Source organism: Chrysoperla carnea, chromosome X, assembly GCF_905475395.1.
Source record: "Chrysoperla carnea chromosome X, inChrCarn1.1, whole genome shotgun sequence".
Classification (NCBI taxonomy): Eukaryota; Metazoa; Arthropoda; class Insecta; order Neuroptera; family Chrysopidae; genus Chrysoperla; species Chrysoperla carnea.
This window is the reverse complement of record NC_058342.1, coordinates 24,213,534-24,231,241: the sequence shown is the minus strand read 5'-3', so window position 1 is coordinate 24,231,241 and position 17,708 is coordinate 24,213,534. Positions and strand designations below refer to the sequence as shown.

The 17,708-nt window shown below is 30.6% G+C and overlaps 2 non-coding genes across 2 annotated transcripts; both read left to right on the top strand.

The window, feature by feature from the left end:
* Positions 1 to 11,177: 11,177 nt before the first annotated feature.
* Trnai-aau lies at positions 11,178 to 11,251 on the top strand. The gene has a single exon. It is a non-coding gene; the product is annotated as a tRNA-Ile (tRNA).
* Positions 11,252 to 11,340: 89 nt separating this feature from the next.
* Trnai-aau lies at positions 11,341 to 11,414 on the top strand. Its single transcript has one exon. It is a non-coding gene; the product is annotated as a tRNA-Ile (tRNA).
* Positions 11,415 to 17,708: the final 6,294 nt, after the last annotated feature.

Below are 17,708 nucleotides of genomic sequence, written 5' to 3'. Positions count from 1 at the left end.
CCTTTGAATGCAATCTTTAATTGCTCATAACTTTTTCGTTTTTTAATCAATTTTAATTTCACTTTCAAATTTTGTCATGGTATCAAGTCTGATTTTACATTTTTATGGGTTGGTAATATGGCCAGTTTGACATCAGGAGTATCCCTTATTGTTATTACCAAACCTGGATAAGCGATAGTTCAAGGGAGCACAATCTCATTCTCGCTTATAGAGGTTTCTCACTAACCCGAGTTTCTCGCTAATTCAGGTACATGGGTAGCGTTTCTCTCTTATAGAGGTACGCAGTAATAATAAGTCACAGCAAGTAGGAATGTATTTTTATTGTAGTTATAGTCCTAAATTATATAAATAAATAAAGCTTGACTGTCGCTTATAGAAGTATAGATAAGTAGCAGTCTCACTTATGGAGGTCCAGGAGGGAAAAACGACTCTCTCTTACAGAGGTTTCTGTTTCTCGCTAATAGAGGTTTTGGGAGCTTAAAATGACGAATCCTGGCTATTACTCTCACTTATAGAGTTTTCTCACTTATCCAGGTTTGACTGTAATACAAAAAAGAAATCGATTTGTTTTTAGTTTTAACTAAACCCTTCCAGCATTCCAAGGCCCAAAAGTTTTGTCTTATAACTAAAAACAAGACGGTTAGCACTTTTACATAAAAATTGGGTGTCAGCTCCTAAGCTATAGGTAATTAGTTATGCGAATCACATTAGCTGAAAAATAAATGATTTATGTGTTTGATATTGTAATATTGTTCTCGTATTTCATGACTTCATGTATGTGTAATCGACTACCGCACCGCGCATTTATTGAAATACTTACGGCTATTTCAAAGTCAACTTAACACACATTCAATACGTAGTCAGAGAAATTTACGTTAAGGAGTTTGCATTGCAATGGATCGAGCTGAAGGTTTGGAAATAGTATATAAATATTATCGAAGATAATAAATGAGAACTCTTGGATATGTCGAAATAAATTTCGATTTTTGCCCCAATTTCCTAGATCAGTTTTTGTATTTTTAAAATACGTATTTTCGACTACCAAGTAGTCATCATCAGTAAGAATTAGCTAGTGAATGTTACTCTTTGCTAATTCTTACTGATGATGACTACTTGGTAGTCGAAAATACGTATTTTAAAAATACAAAAACTGATCTAGGAAATTGGGGCAAAAATCGAAATTTATTTGGAAATAGTAGTAAAGATAAAATAATAATAAGAATTTAAAAATTTTTTGGCTAACAATTTTTGAATTTAATTTCGATTTTGCCCCCAATTTCATAGATACATTGAATTAGCTAATTATATTTATAATTGCTCTTATAAAAAGTGTATGATACTCGTTGCTCATTTGGTGACGATGAAAACGTAACATGATAGTCGAAATACGTATTTATATAATATTCTCTTGATCTAGGAAATTGAGAAAAAACCGAAAATTTAATAGAAATATCCTAGAATCCTCATTTATTATCTTTGATAGATATAAAACAATTTTTGATTATAATTTAAATTTATTCGTTTAAAACACACATTGCCGGGGACGAATTTAATGGTCGGCAAATGCTTATTAGAATACCTCTGGACTTGAAACCGATTTTTTTTTTCTGTATGTTTAAGCCTATGACTATGGGAAATTGTATTTTTCTACATTATCAAAGAATATTCAAAATTTACTTGGTAAATTTAGCAATATTTGCGTACTAAATATAGTAAAATTCAGTTAAACTGGCATCGTTTATAACAACGAATTGATCCGTAACTCAATTCTGCGATACAAAATCTATAGGTCTAAATTCACCACTCTCTCCCCATTTTCTTTAGTTGTAAAATATATTTATATACGATCATGATTGATGATTATTGTTTAATCGTAATTTTATAAAATCAGTTATTAAAAATTTATTTCCAATATAATATTATTGTTCTGTATATTTAATTAAAAACTTTCTAATTAGTGCCGGGTGTACGTACGTGCAATTCATTATGTTCAAAAAAATTGATTCACAATTTACCCAAGAAAATATTTTTTACATATTATTAGGTTTATACTGAAACAAATTTTTTTTTATGATTTCCTGAATTTTATTCAAAGGGGAAAATTGTAAAATTTTGATAACATTTTTTCGAACTCGATGGAAATTGGGTAATAGATAGTTGATAGAATAAAATATAATCAATGAATCGCAAAAATTATAGAAAGTTTCCTTACGTAATACTTGAACGCTGCCAAAAACAAAAATTCCTTTCCAATAAAAAATTTGAAATTTGAAAAATTGGTTTATACGCTACATTTGTATCAGATTTACACCAAAAAAAGTATTATTAAAAAAAAACACTATTTGCATTGTGTATTTTCAGTTTCAAAAACCAATTCAAATTTACTTCGAAAACAATGTAAAGTGTCATGGCGTCTTGAATGACATCAGGACTTGGTATACAATCATTTTGTGTATGCAAGTATACGCAGTTGTAATCAACCTACCTGCTTCGTTCTATTAAATTAATAAGTATTACTTTCTGATTGCTGTTTACTGTCACGTGACTAAATACCTAATTTTACTAAAATTATTTTATATAAAAATAATAATAATCCTTATTCTTTATAATAAAATATTTTTGTGTTTAGTTATCTACATATCATGATTAATTATTAGAAATTTTTATCCAACCGATTTGTTATTAGTGGACAAAAGTCTATTTTGGCAATATCCTGATTAAAAATAAAAATATTAACATTAGCTCTACACAATATACCCTAATTCGAATCTCTTTCGAAATGACCAAAATTACAGCATAATAAATTTCGATCATAACAATAATTCAGTAAACAAAGGTTTATGCGAACTTTGTAAAAGCAAAACATAACGAAAAGAAAACAAGCAAAAAAAACTTCATATATTTATGTAACTTCAAGTTTAAAAGAAGTTTTTTAAACCAAAAAACCGGTTAATCATTCTTGTCCGCTGGTCAGTCAATGTATATAGGGGAGGCTGTAGTACCTAAACTTAAAACATGTGTGTTTTTTTGAAGCCATCCATTAAAATATCACAATGGCAATATCATCGCTCGACACTATGTATTTTTTTGAGTATTTAAATATAAAGCAACCATGAATACAATATCATAATGTGCCATGGTTCACGCCCTATTATACCTAGAATCACCCCCCCCACTGTTCCTAAAGGCGCTTTTCTCAATAGTTAATCGTCACAGGTCACTAGAATTTATGTGATTGAAACATGGAAAACCTTACACGTTTCTCTTAGAAGCATCCACTACTCTGAACGTTCAGAAAAAACCTTCAATTGCTATTTTTGAATTGTTCGGGGTGAATCAGACTATTGACTCCTTTTCTCCACTTGTACTTCGCTTACCTATAATTGAAAACCCGTAAAACATAAAAAGGCAACTGTAAAATTTAAGGCATACATATATATGGTACAAGTTTTCTTAGTTTCAAAGAATTTCACTTTTTGTATTTGAAACTTCACATCCTCAAAATTAAAAGAAATTATTTACTTGAGAAAAAATTTTATTTTTAGTTTATTCGAAAACAAAACCACGTTGACAACCAGTATTCAGTCTACTGGTATTCTGATTATATTCCCTCATTCCAATAAAATTGCTTTCCAGTAAATAGCATTTCTATTGGAATAACAGAATGTTTCAAGGTATATTGAATCCTAGGTACTACATCTTACCGTTTGCTATAATATACTTTATATTATAAATGGTACTTTGTTGCTTCGGGCATAGACAAGCATCTCTCAAAGGCAATAATGCCTTCCCGTTGTTGTTTTTAATATATAAACACAATAAACACACTTCTGTTTAGAATTCCGTAACGATTACGGAAAATTGAATCGTATTTTCACCGGGATTATAGTAGTTCAATACATTTACTGTCTGTAGCATCGCACTTAATTATCAATAATCTCACTTTCAAAAGAAAGAAAGAGCTTTTCCGTTTGTTTTGATGTGCTTATTTAGAAAGTCAGTTCTGCAGTCAATTATAGAACACTCTATATAAGTGATTTCAATTCTTGGCCGCCTTTTCGTGGCCTGAATCTGAAAATCATGGTCGATTTTTCGAAATGTTTTTAACGCTACCAATCATACGAGGCAATGATTTTTTTTTTTGTTAACTATGAAAACGGATAATATTTTTCTCTGAAATTAGCCCGTTGAAAGAATTTTTCAAAAAGAATAATTAGAATAAAAGTTATTCAAAAACTTCCGGAGAAACCGAGAATGTAACACTTTTCTTAGACATTTTTGCTTATATTTCGGGTTCTAATGAAAATAGGAAACTCTAAGTCCTTGATTTTCAAGCAAAAGGTCTAAACATTTAATTTAAGTATCATGCAATAATCAAATATTGTTTGAAACAAAATCACACTGGTTATATTTTCCACTTTACTAGACATTTCTTGAATTTTCCTGGAGATATGATCATTTGAACTTAGATGGGAGTAAAGTGGCAATACAGAACAATCGCCTACTATGTACTGGCACTTAAATCTTACCTCACGGTTTTCTCATATCTGGTGGTTTTCTTGAAAAACCAAAAGAAATTTTTTTTTTAATCGCGAAAATTTTTTGTGTCTCAAATTTTATCGACTGTATACTGAATGGCATGAAACCTTGCTTTGTCCACTTGACCATTTGACATTTTAAAGGTTGTGGTAACTACTGCACTGTAAATGTGTTTCACTTTATTGACGCGTTGCGATGTGTAGGAGGCTATAAAAGAATCGGGTCGGTCAGTTTCTTTGATAAACATTGCATTAATAAAGACATCTCTAATCATCTAATTCGTGCGATGAATTCAACATTCATTTATTATGTAATACAAGCGTGTGCCACTAGTAGCGCTCATCACTAGCGTTCGCTGTTCGCTATAGATATTATAATATCTATGATGTTGTAAGATTGACTACACAATTTGATTTTATCATTAGCTTCGAGCCAAATAAGAACTTTCACCTAAAGGTGTTTTTTGACTTTGAAGAAGGGTTGTCATTTCTTCGGTGTCTCCGGTCTACAGACAAAAATATAAATTCTCCGGATTTAAGCGAAAAATATAATTTTTTTTCTTTTAAGGAGATATATGCAAGGATTGAATAATACTAGGAATTTCAATAAAACTTCATAAATACATTTTTTGGTTGACAAAGTTTCCAAAAATTACAAAAAATTCCTAGGTCATCGAGCTTTTTATTGTTATTTTATCGTTCAAAGTTGGCTTAAAAAATGATGAATCATATAGGTTATACTTTTCAATTGGATATTTCTATATCAAAAAAATCTAGAGAGTGTGATAAAACACTATCTAAAATATTTAGACAATCTTGTAGTTTATAATAATACCATCAAAATATAGCTTTGCTAGTTCATCGAAGATCCATCATTTGATGAACAGAGACTCTTATAGTTAGAGTATTGATTATTGAAGAGCAATATCTATATCATCAAATTTAAAAGCATCACTTGCACACAATATATTATATATTTTTGTAGTTGCGTGGTATTGTAGAGCTAACCATAATTCATTACTTGACTACAAAGCATGCATTTGGTTTATATGTATGTACAGTGCAATAAACCAAAACTTTTTTACAATCAGCTTAATTAACCGTAAATATACTAAATACATTAAAATACAATTCGATTAATAGTGATGAAAATGATTCCAAACTTATTACACGGGGGTTTTTGGAGTCATTTAACTCGAATATCCCGTCAGAATTACAGTTAAATAATCAGTCCAAATCGAACTCGTTACTCGGAGGTTTTTGGGGTCCAGTATTATGCCAGAATGAATCTTCGAGGTACCTGGTGTCCAATTCTGTCGCGATATTTGACTTCAGCGTCAGCACAAATTCCCGAGTAACGAGCCTGGACCTAATTCAGGCAAGAACCTTCGAGTAACAAGTTTAGAATAATTTTCATCACTATTAACCGAATTGTGAATGTAGCATATTTGCGATTAATTTAAAATGCATAGTATTTATGCAAATTGCATATTTTTAATTTCTTATAAATCAATTTAGATCACAAAATTTCCTGACACTCAAATGTCGAAAACCACATTTAAATCCGACTTACTGTTCAAATTTTTGCTTTTTGACCGCTTTTATTGTTTTGTTTCTGCGACTAAAACCACACAATCCTCAAACAATAATTCAATTATTTTTTATTAAAATTCTAATACCAATTCCCAAAAATATATACATTTTATAAAGACCATACACACACATTTGATTAGTAATCGTTTGATTGGGTAGTCGCTCTCCACACAGATCTCCATATAAATGAAGCATTAAAAACCCACCGGGTATTATTTAACTTAATACATCTTATTATAAATATTATTCCGTTCAATATCAAATATATATCCTATATTAATCCAGGGTATTAAATTGGACTAAGTGTTGACTGACCATACCATTTGGATTTGCACCCCTCTCATGTTCTTTATACACTACTGACCACATAAACATTACATAGGGTAATGTTTATTACCTTGGATACCTACATATTGCTAAAAATTCCTCTATAGTTTTGTAAAATATATACAGTACAGTAAATAAAGATATTTAAATACTTAATGGCTGAAATTTTTAGGGGGTGTTTGGGGTATGCCTTGAGTCTTGACTCGAGTTTTCGAGTTAGTGGTGGTGGGGAAAAATACAACTTCTGCATTGACAGGGAAATGCTGAGGTAAGTGCAATTGTTTGGAATTTTGATTATCTATCGAAAGGTAACAACATCATCAATATCGTAGGTCAACAGATCAACATCAATATCGCAGATCAATAAGGTCAATGAAAATGGTCGGAAAAAGGGAAAATGTGGAAGCTAGTTTTCGTTTATTGATAAATACTGAATAACTGGCATATTTTTTTCGATAATTTAGACTTCAAGTCTATTGATAGTTTTGAAACCTATTACAGACACTAAAACATTTAATTTAATACACCTCTTATATTGCAAAATTTATAATCCTTTATTATTAAAGTAGTATTTTATTAATTGTTGATTTTTTCAATATCTATATAACCGAATTTTAATCAAGTTGGACAGTTACAATACTGTATTCCAGGCAGAGCTGGTAGCCATCATGAGATGTGCTGACCACCTCCAATTACTCAATTTGAAGGATGAAGTGATAAGTATCTGCACAGACAGTCAAGCAGCACTCAAAGCGCTATCAAACTGTACATTGTCATCGCGATTCGTCAAGGAGACTAGAAACAGTCTATCTAAACAACTTGGTGAGGCACAATAAAGTCAATATTACCTGGATCCCCGGACACTCTGGATGGAACGGTAATGAGAGAGCAGACAAGCTGGCCAAACTGGGAACCACCATGGCTCCCACTCAAGAAAAGCTTGCGAGGATGCCATACCAAGAAGATCTTAACAGATAATCTGAAAAACTAAGAATTAAAGACATGGACCAGCTACGAGGGAGGCCGAATCGCCAAAAGCCTGTTGGGTGAAGGAAACTCGCTCGGTAACAGAGCCGAGGAGATCTTGAAAATAAACAGATCTGATATTAGAGTCATCGTAGAGTTACTCACAGGGCATGATAACCTGAACAAGTTCCAACATCAGATTGGAAAAAGACAATCTTCCGCGTGTGACAGATGCGGAGAAAATTCAGAAGAAACATCGATCCACTTTCTCTGCTACTGCCCGGCGCTCATACAGCAGCGTAGGAAATGGTTTGGTCCGGCCATAGTCGAACCAGAAGAAATTAGGAAACTCAGCGCTAAGCAGAATCTGGGTTTCAGTACATCATTTGGCTATAATAGCCAATGAAAAGCGTAGCGGGGATAGAGTACAAGGGTCTATTTGGCTAGGTGCTCTGCACCATTGCTTCAAGGCCCGATGCTCGAGCATGGCCCGATAACCTCCATACCCATACCTCATACCCATATAACCGATGTAAATTTTGATAAATGGTACTACACTTTCCCTTACTATATAAATAGTTAACCACTTTAACCCTGTGTTTGTAGGATGATCACAGCTACCACAAATAAATGAGGATGACCACCGGTCATTTTGTAAACACTATTTATAATTGAGTTAGAAATATTATTTATATTGTATTAGTATGGCAATTATATAGGTGATTTTTATGTTACTTACCATTTGAAGAAAAGTCAATTACCTCATGACCTAAGGTAGTACGAGCACCAAGGCAATTTTAAAATTAGGGTTCAAATTATTTGTATATTATTTTCAACTTTAATGATAAATTTTATTATAACTTCATGAAAAACGACGAAAAATAAGAATAAAATTTTTCAATATCTGCCTTGATTTTCGAAATATTGAGCGTTAAATAATTGAAAAAATGTACCAAAATATATCAATCAAAATTGAAACAAGTGAAAACAAACAATTGAGTTCATTGTTGAAATACCATGTATAGACAGTGTTGATTACATGCATATATAATTGATATTCCCATAATTTGGGCAGAATTTCCGCTCCCACGGGTAAACAGTGATGCTTACGAAAAAATGTTTCAAACAAAAGTTGTTTATTTTTTTATAAGGAATACTTTCATAAGGAACATTTATTAACTTTTGTTCTATCTCTAACGGTTTACAAGATAGGTCCTACGGACCCAAGACCCAATTGAACTAAATTGCTCATTTACGAACTTGACCTCACTTTTTACGTTCTAAGCACGCTATACAAATTTCAGTTTGATATCTCTTTATGAACACCTATACCAAAATTTTGTTCATTGCATCATTATTTTTAAGCGTTACAAACTTGGGACTAAACTTAGTATACCTTGGTGTATTTCATATAAATGGTATAAAAGTATATATTTTTTTAAATTTGTGTCCCCACTACTGCTTATACATCGTTAATTAGTCGGGCACAACGGATTTTTATTGTTTTCAATAATTTAATAAGGTTTTAACTTTAATTTAAATAGTTTTTTTTTTTTTTTAATTTCCACTGACTAGTTTTGTAGAAATCTATAAAAACATATCATCCATCTACTGTTTTACCATAAAACGAATGTTAAATTTGCCTACTTTTGAAGTAAGATTTATTTTAATAATCTGGCAACATCTCTAAAATTTTCAGAATTGATTTAGACTAAGTCCAACTTCATAATAAAAAAAAACTCAAGCTTTTTATTTAAAATGGCCTTGATATTCATACATCCTTAAGTCTATTGTTTTCAAAATTACCATGTTCACTTTAAAAAATGCAGTGACTATGAATAAATTTTTTGTATTTGGAGTTAATCCAAAAATTGAAATTCAGACAATTTTTTTTATATAATTTGTAGGATTTATTATTACCATAAGATTTCCTTTATGAAATGGGTAAATATGTATTTTTTTCGTATGAACGAAGGGTAAGAGGGTGCTTTATACAATTGAATTTGTTTTTTTTATTTATTTAATAGTCACTTACTCATATGTCTTCTTGAGGGTTCAACAAAATGAATAAAAAACAAGTTAAAACAAGCAATTTACTGAGTTAATTGTTGAAATATCCTGTATAGCCAGTGATAAATTATAACTAGCTCGACCCGTAAGGAATTCCGCTCTCGTATTTACCGTAACCTGTACCGTAACCTTGTACTTGTGACTAAACAAAACAAATTTCGCAGGAAAGTGGTGAAAAAAGTCAAAAATCCTTAAATCAACAAGTGAAAACAAACAATCGACTGAGTTAATTGTTGAAATACCATGTATAGACAGTGTTGATTACTCTATCACAAAACACATATATACATGTCATACATATATAACTGATATTCCCATATAATACATACTATACAATTTGCGCTCTCACGGGTAAACAGTGATGTTTACAAAAAATGTTTCAAACAAAAGTTGTCTGTTTTTTATTTGAACTTTTGTTCTATTTCTAACGGTTTACAAGACCCAATTGACCTATGTTTCTCATTTACGAACTTGACCTCACTTTTTAAGTCCTCATCACGGTATAAAAATTTTATCTTGATATCTCTTTTCGTTTTTGAGTAATCGTGATGACAGATGGACCGACAGACGACAGACGACAGAAGACAGACAGACAGAAAACCGGAAATGGACTAATTATATGATTTTATGAACATCAGACCAGAATTTCTTCATAGTTTGTCAATTTAGTTTACACTGTATATGCATCATATTAAAAACATCAATGATAATCGGAAAGACCATGATGTAAATAAATATCGTATGTATGATTAAAAGTAAACAACAACAACATAAAGGAACAAATTTCTAATTTTCTTGAACCAAATTATCGACTCCAAGACTTTTAAGAATAAAATATGTAAGAATAATAATTATTCTCTTGGGTATGATTCAATAAACAACATTTCCACTTACTTAAAAGTTTTCAAATCAAATTCATTTCAATCCTTTCAATACCAAAGAAAAATAATTTGGGTAATCATCCATCAAATTCGATCAATCGATGGTAATGACATTTTTTAATTACAACTCATAAATCAAAAATTGACATTGAATGTCAAAAACAAATCTAACCAATTATTTTATAACCATTTATTAAAGAACCAGTTTGATACCCGCCCGCTTCACTTCGCTTAAAAGTAAGAACCACTGCTTTATAGCCTCCCCCTCTTTTGATCACACTTATGATTCTATGAACACCTGTACCAGAATTTTTTTCTTAGTATCAATATTTTAAGCGTTACAAACTTGGGACTAAACTTAATAAACTATGTATATTTCATATATACATGGTATGAAAATTCTTGGAATACTAGAAATTCAATATCCGATTTTAAGAAAAATACGTTATTATTTCAATCTTTGAGGAAATTCGCTTAGCTAACGCATTTTCTGAGTTAAAAATTTGATAATAAAAATGTCGATACAATCAAATATGTGTTTATTTATATACCAATACTGTGAAGACCTTTCCATTTAAAATCAATATCGTTATAACCGATTTTCACTACACGTATGTTGTGAAATTAGTTGAGAGCCCACGTACTATTGTACATCACGTATTACTATCGAACATTTTCTCAAATAATTCTTGTTTCATGCCCTTAAATTTATTATGAATGGTTGAAAGAGACGAATGCATTTTAGTTTTGTTTATATTTAGAAATGAAAATTACGGCCTTCATAAATTTTATCGATATCAATGGCCCATTAGCTCAGTTGGTTAGAGCGTCGTGCTAATAACGCGAAGGTCGTGAGTTCGATACTCCCATGGGCCAAAATATATTTTTATTTTACTTCTTAAAATTCATCAAATTTTAAAAATCATAAAAGTGTCTAAATTTATCCAATTTGCAGAATAATCAATGGTCCATTAGCTCAGTTGGTTAGAGCGTCGTGCTAATAACGCGAAGGTCGTGAGTTCGATCCTCCCATGGGCCAAATAATATTTTTATATTGTTTCGATAAATTCAACATTTTATCGAAAATTTCATAAATTCAGCGTTACGTAAACAAATTGTAATAAAAACTAAAAACCGGAAATAAATTTTTGAAAATTGGTGAAATCATTAAGGCTAGAAATATCACAAAATGAACATTAGAAAAGAAAAATAATTTTGAAAGAAGAATATTATATATATATTTTTTTAGTAAGTACAATCACCTGTTTAAGAACGTGCCATGAATTTCGAATATTGTACAGCACAAGAAGGGCCCTCATCATCAACCAATATACCTAACCTTAAAAAAAACTGTATAAATGATTCCACAAAAGCTTTCAATTCTCATTTGGCTTTTTTTTAAATAAATTTTGTACGTAAAAATCCCTTTCGGAAAACATCGAGTCCAAAAAAACACAAAAAATCATAAAAACATTTTGACTTTCGATCTAGTTTTTATTTATATGCAAAATTTCTTTCTTCTCAAACGTGAACTTTTACTCCGGTCTCGCCCTCTTAACATTATGTCTTCGACCCTTTCGAGTTCGAGAGAAATACTACAAGTATATATTTCATAAATAAGTAAAAAAGTACTGGAAATCTCCCAAATGGGGAAAAACGATATAACTATCCTCTTGAAGTTCTTTAAGAGAATGAATTTCTTCTGAAACCATGAAAATTTGCCGTAATAAACGATTAACCGTCGTAGCCGTCGTTTTAACTGGTTTTGAAACGCGAAGATCCAAATTTTGAGAACGAATTGAAACAGAACGAGCTCTGTTTCAACATGTTTTTTTTTCGTAAAAATGAAAATGTCAAGCTTAAAACCATTATATATATTTTTTATGGATATTTCTATTTTTTAGTCATATCTTCTCCGAAAATATAGACTTTTGCACTGCATTGACGGGGCATCCTGGGGGGTGTAATGCCCAACGGACCCCCTATAAGTTAAATGTGCTGAAATTTGTAATGTTGAGTCGTTTATTAGGCGGATCGAGAGAGAAAACAAACAATAACAAGAAACTAATAACACGAAACCTGCAAGATGATGCAAGAGATCGTACCACAAATCTAATATTTATAATTAATTACTAATGCAGTTATATGTACATAGTTCTTACCGGGTGCCCACGAATCCTCTCGTTCTTTTCTATAGTTCAGAACAAATACATCATTGATAGTTTTTTCATTTCTTGCTAGATTTAAAAAACTTTCTACAAACACAACTTCTTCAATTTTCTTCGCTCTCTAATGATTCGAGGTTTAATAAAGTTTTTCTCGAATTAGAGACAGTCAATCGATTTAAAATTTTGATGGCAATTGTATTATTATATTCATGTAATAAGTATACAAAAATTTGGAACTTTCTGCCACTGTTTCCACAACAGGACAACTACCTTAATGTAGTTACTGCATGATTTCAAAATTTTAAAAATATATAAACCCCATTTCAATCAAAAATATTTAATGAGGGAGAAATATGACTTTAGTGATGAAGCATTCATTATTGCTCGCGATTTTTTTGTTGTTGGTAATGTTGGTAGCTCTTAAAACATATTGTACGATCATCTCAGCTCAGTTCTGTCGACGTAAAATATCTTTTGATAAGAACCATTGTCGCATGTTAACGCCCACCAAAACATCATGGCTGCCACGTACAGTATGACGTCATAAATGATAGTTGTACTCAAGTCACGTCAAAAGTGTGTTTCATGGTGGAACGTGATCTGCCTAGAATTTTCTTTCTTTATGGAATAGAAGAGAATGTTTATAATTCGATGTTTGTATGTATATGTGTGTGAGTATATTCGAAGTTTGCAGGTACAGTCAAAATTGTTTATAAAGACATCATCTCTATCTCTATCTCTATATATTATAAATGCGAAAGTAAGCATGTTTGTTTGTATGTTTGTTTGTTTGTTACGTTTTCACGCTAAAACTAGCGAATGATTTTTAATGAAACTGTACAGCAATATAGCCCATACTTGAGAATAACACATAAGATATAATTTATAAAGATATATTAATAAAAAAAATTTAAAAATTAATTTAATTTGACATTACCATAAATTACAGATTTCTGTAAAAGTAGTCATTTGACATTAATTACTATAAATTAAAGATTTCTGTAAAAATAGTCAATATAAAATATTTCACGGCCATCTTTTTTGATATACGTAATGAATAATTACGACTATTATACATTTAAAAAAATAGAAAACCATACATATATTTTCCTGTGTAAAGCAATCCTTGGCATTATTTAGAGTGTTATAGAAAGGGGATAAGCGAGAGCAATCTTTACCAATCTTTACTTTTAAACCCAGCGAAGTGGGTGGGTATCACTCTACTGTGTAATAATAACAACGCCGTGGGATCATTCAAGTGTCATGTAGGCAAATTTTCAATGATTTCAGATCCCTCCTTCGTTTAAGGAAAAATAAGAAAATTATGAAGTCATTTGGAGGTTAAAGTAATACATTAAGCACATATTTTTATAACATTCTGTACATAATTTCATTTTTGTATACGATATTTAAGATCAAAATCCTAAATCCTAAAAACTCAACGAAAATATTAATCAGAGTGAGGTTTTCATTAAACCTGAAAACCCAAATCGAATTCAATGCCGAAAAAGATGTGTCCCGTTAGAACTAACATTTTTCGATTGTAGAATTTTTCTCGATTAATTTTTATCGTGTTTCAAGCATAATTAAACTTAAAAAGGATGCTTTCTATATGTTATTGATAAAATATTATTTGCCACGTGCTGTGAAAGTATATGGGTCCCGAAAATCCTTTAAAAAAAACTAAAAACCTGAAACTTTATAATGAGTAACTGCTTGTTTTAGGATTAAAGTAGTCAAATACCTTATTTATATGAGGTATTCATGAGTACATTCATTAGTCGCTATAAACAGTTTTGACTGTATGTTTATGTATGTGTCTAAGTATTCGTTAGATGGATATTAAATGTTTTAAACAGGTGTTCCAAATGTTCATATAGATGTCTATTCGGATGTTACGAGAACTACGAGGTTTTTCTTCGAAATGTATTATTAATAATGGATTAGTTTGTTCGAAAGTGATTTTGCATCGAATACGATTAATTTCGTTGCTTGACAAATATACAGAGTGTTTCTAAAAAAATCGTTGAACAAAGTTCTTTTTAACCGACTTCAAAGAAGGAGAACCGTTCACAGTTTTCTATGTTCAAACCTATAAAAATTTAGAAAACTACCACTCCTTTTATTTTTACCAGGGGTAAAATCACTAAAAAACATCATAAAAAATTATATTTTTAAAGGCTTATTATCTAGTTTTAAGTTTCACGGATCGAATCGTGTTTGAATTAAAAATATTTTTTTTTTTTACAGGAAGTGTCGCAAAAACCCAATTTTCATTTTTGAGGGAGTTTAGACAATTTTGGTGCAGTTTCAAACCGTTTTACGTGTATTACGCGAATTTAAACAATTGTTACTTCGCCAACTTTTAACCGATTTTCGATTGCTTAACGGTTTTGAAAACAGGAAACATTGAGCTTTCGGAATAAATATATTTATCTATACTTCCTACAAAACTTAGGACATTTTATAAATGTTATCTAAGATTTACCCTTTTTTTATGTTTTTTACAGTTTGACGTCTTTTTTGTGTAACAAATCCTCAAGAACAATTACTTTCTAACACTTATTGTCAAAGTACATTCTATCTTGAGTAAAAAATGCCACGGGGTATCAAAATCGGTTGAAAAATGTTCAAGTTACAACGCTTTTTGTAATTAAAAAAATTTTATTCTTGAAAACAAGAAAATTTGAGCCGTCAGGAATAATTTTTGGACTATTTATTCCAGTTTTTGATGTTTTTAGACCATGCATATATGTAATATGCATGGTATACTAAGTTTAGTCCCAAGTTTGTAACGCTTAAAAATATTAATGCTACCAACAAAATTTTGGTAAAGTTGTTTATAAAATCACCTAATTAGTCCATTTCCGGTTGTCCGTCCGTCCATCCGTCTGTGGACACGATAACTCAAAAACGAAAAAAGATATTAAACTGAAATTTTACAGCGTACTCAGGACGTAAAAAGTGAGATCGAATTCGTAAATGAACAACATAGGTCAATTGGGTCTTGACCTATGGGTAGGACCCATCTTGTAAACTGTTAGAGATAGAACAAAAGTTTAAATATAAGAAATGTTCCTTATCAAAATATAAACAACTTTTGATTGAACCATTTTTTCGTAAACATCACTGTTTGCCCATGAGGGCGCAAATTAGGCGTAAATTGTATAATATGTATTATATAAATTGTATATGTATGTGCAATGTGACCGAGTAATCAACACTATTTATGCATAGTATTTCAACAATTAACTCAGTCAATTGTTTGTTTTCACTTGTTTTTAAAGAATTATGGATTATCAGGAGGCAGGGTACGTGCCTCATTATGTCTGCCCGTCGACGCCCATGAATTAAATTCTTGCTGTTTATACATCTCGAATAAACATAATTCGACATATTGATAATGCAAGACACATCGTCGTTGAAAGTTAAGGAGGAATATATTAATATATACAAATTGTGAATACGGGGAAAGGTTTTTGAAATTTTAATGAAGTTTTTTTCTATACATATTTTGAATATCACTTTTTTTTTTATATTCTAAAAATAAAATGAACGTATACACATCAAAGGAATTTTTTGTTCACCACATAAGAAAATTTCATTTGAGAGTTGGTGCGGATACTTTAAATATTAAAAAAAAAATTGGAATAGTTTTTTATAAGTTAAATTTTAAATTATTTATTTGTTGTGGAAGAAAATTTAAGTTTCATATCACATCTTTGTTATATAGTCAAAATCGGTTATAGCGAAATTGTTTATAATGGCAAATCGGTTAGGACGTATTAAAACTGAAAAAAAATTTTCTTCTTCATTTTATAGCTCGTTTTTAAAGAAAATTAAGTCTACAAAAATGATCTCTTTTGTTTATTTGTAAGCTTTTAAGGAGATATGCAAGGATTGAATAATACTAGGGATTTCGATAAAACTTCTCAAAAAACTCCGAGGTCATCGGACTTTTTATACCATGCATATATGTAATATGCAAGGTATACTAAGTTTAGTCCCAACGCTTAAAAATATTGATGCTAAGCAAAAAATTTTGCTATAGGTGTTCATAGAATCACCTAATTAGTCCATTTCCGGTTGTCCGTCTGTCCGTCTGTGGACACGATAACTCAAAAACGAAAAAAGATATCAAGCTGAAATTTTTCGAGTTCGTAAATGAGCATCATAGTCAATTGGGTCTTGCGTCCGTAGGATCAATCTTGTAAACCGTAAGAGATAGAACAAAAGTTTAAATGTAAAAAATATTCCTTATAAAAAAATAAACAACTTTTGCCTGAAGCATTTTTTCGTAAACATCACTGTTTACCCGTGAGGGCGCCAATTAGGCGGAAATTTTATAGTATGTACCATACTTGAATATCAGTTATGTATGTGCGACATGTATGTTTGTGTTATGTGATAAAGAAATCAACACTGTCTATGCATGGTATTTCAACAATTAATTCAGTCAATTGTTTGTTTTCACTTGTTATTATTATTTTATCGTTCAAAATTGGCTGAAAAAATGATGAATAATTTTTAATTTCTATATCAAAAAATGTAGAGAGTGTAAAAAAAAACTATCTAAAATATTTAGACAATCTTGTAGTTTATAATAATACCATCAAAATATAAGGGCGTCGATGATAGAAAAACAAAATTCGAGTTCATCGAAGATCCATCATTTGGTGAACATAGACGACTATAGTTAGAATATTGATAATTGAAGAGAGATATCTACATTATCAAATTTATAAGCATCACTTGCACAAAATATATTATATATTTTTGTAGTTACGTGGTATTGTGAAGTTAAAAATACCTCATTACTTGACTACAATCTATAACAATCTAATCTAATACACAGCATGTATTAGAAAACACGATTTTAAATAATTTATTTTTGGAAATATTTCAAAAAAATTCGAGTTTTTGATAACTTTTTAAACTATTTCTAGATAGACACAAGTAAGACAAAGCGTATAATGATAAGCAAACAAAAACCAAATGCGAATTAAGAATTCATGACACCATGGTGGAACAAGTGAACCAATATGTATACCATCGAACTTTTATAGTTGAAGACGGCAGATTTTAGACGGTAGACGGCAAAGGTAAATTTTAATAAATTGAGGTCATTACTGGCAAACAAAAACATTTCTAAAAGAACAAAGCCT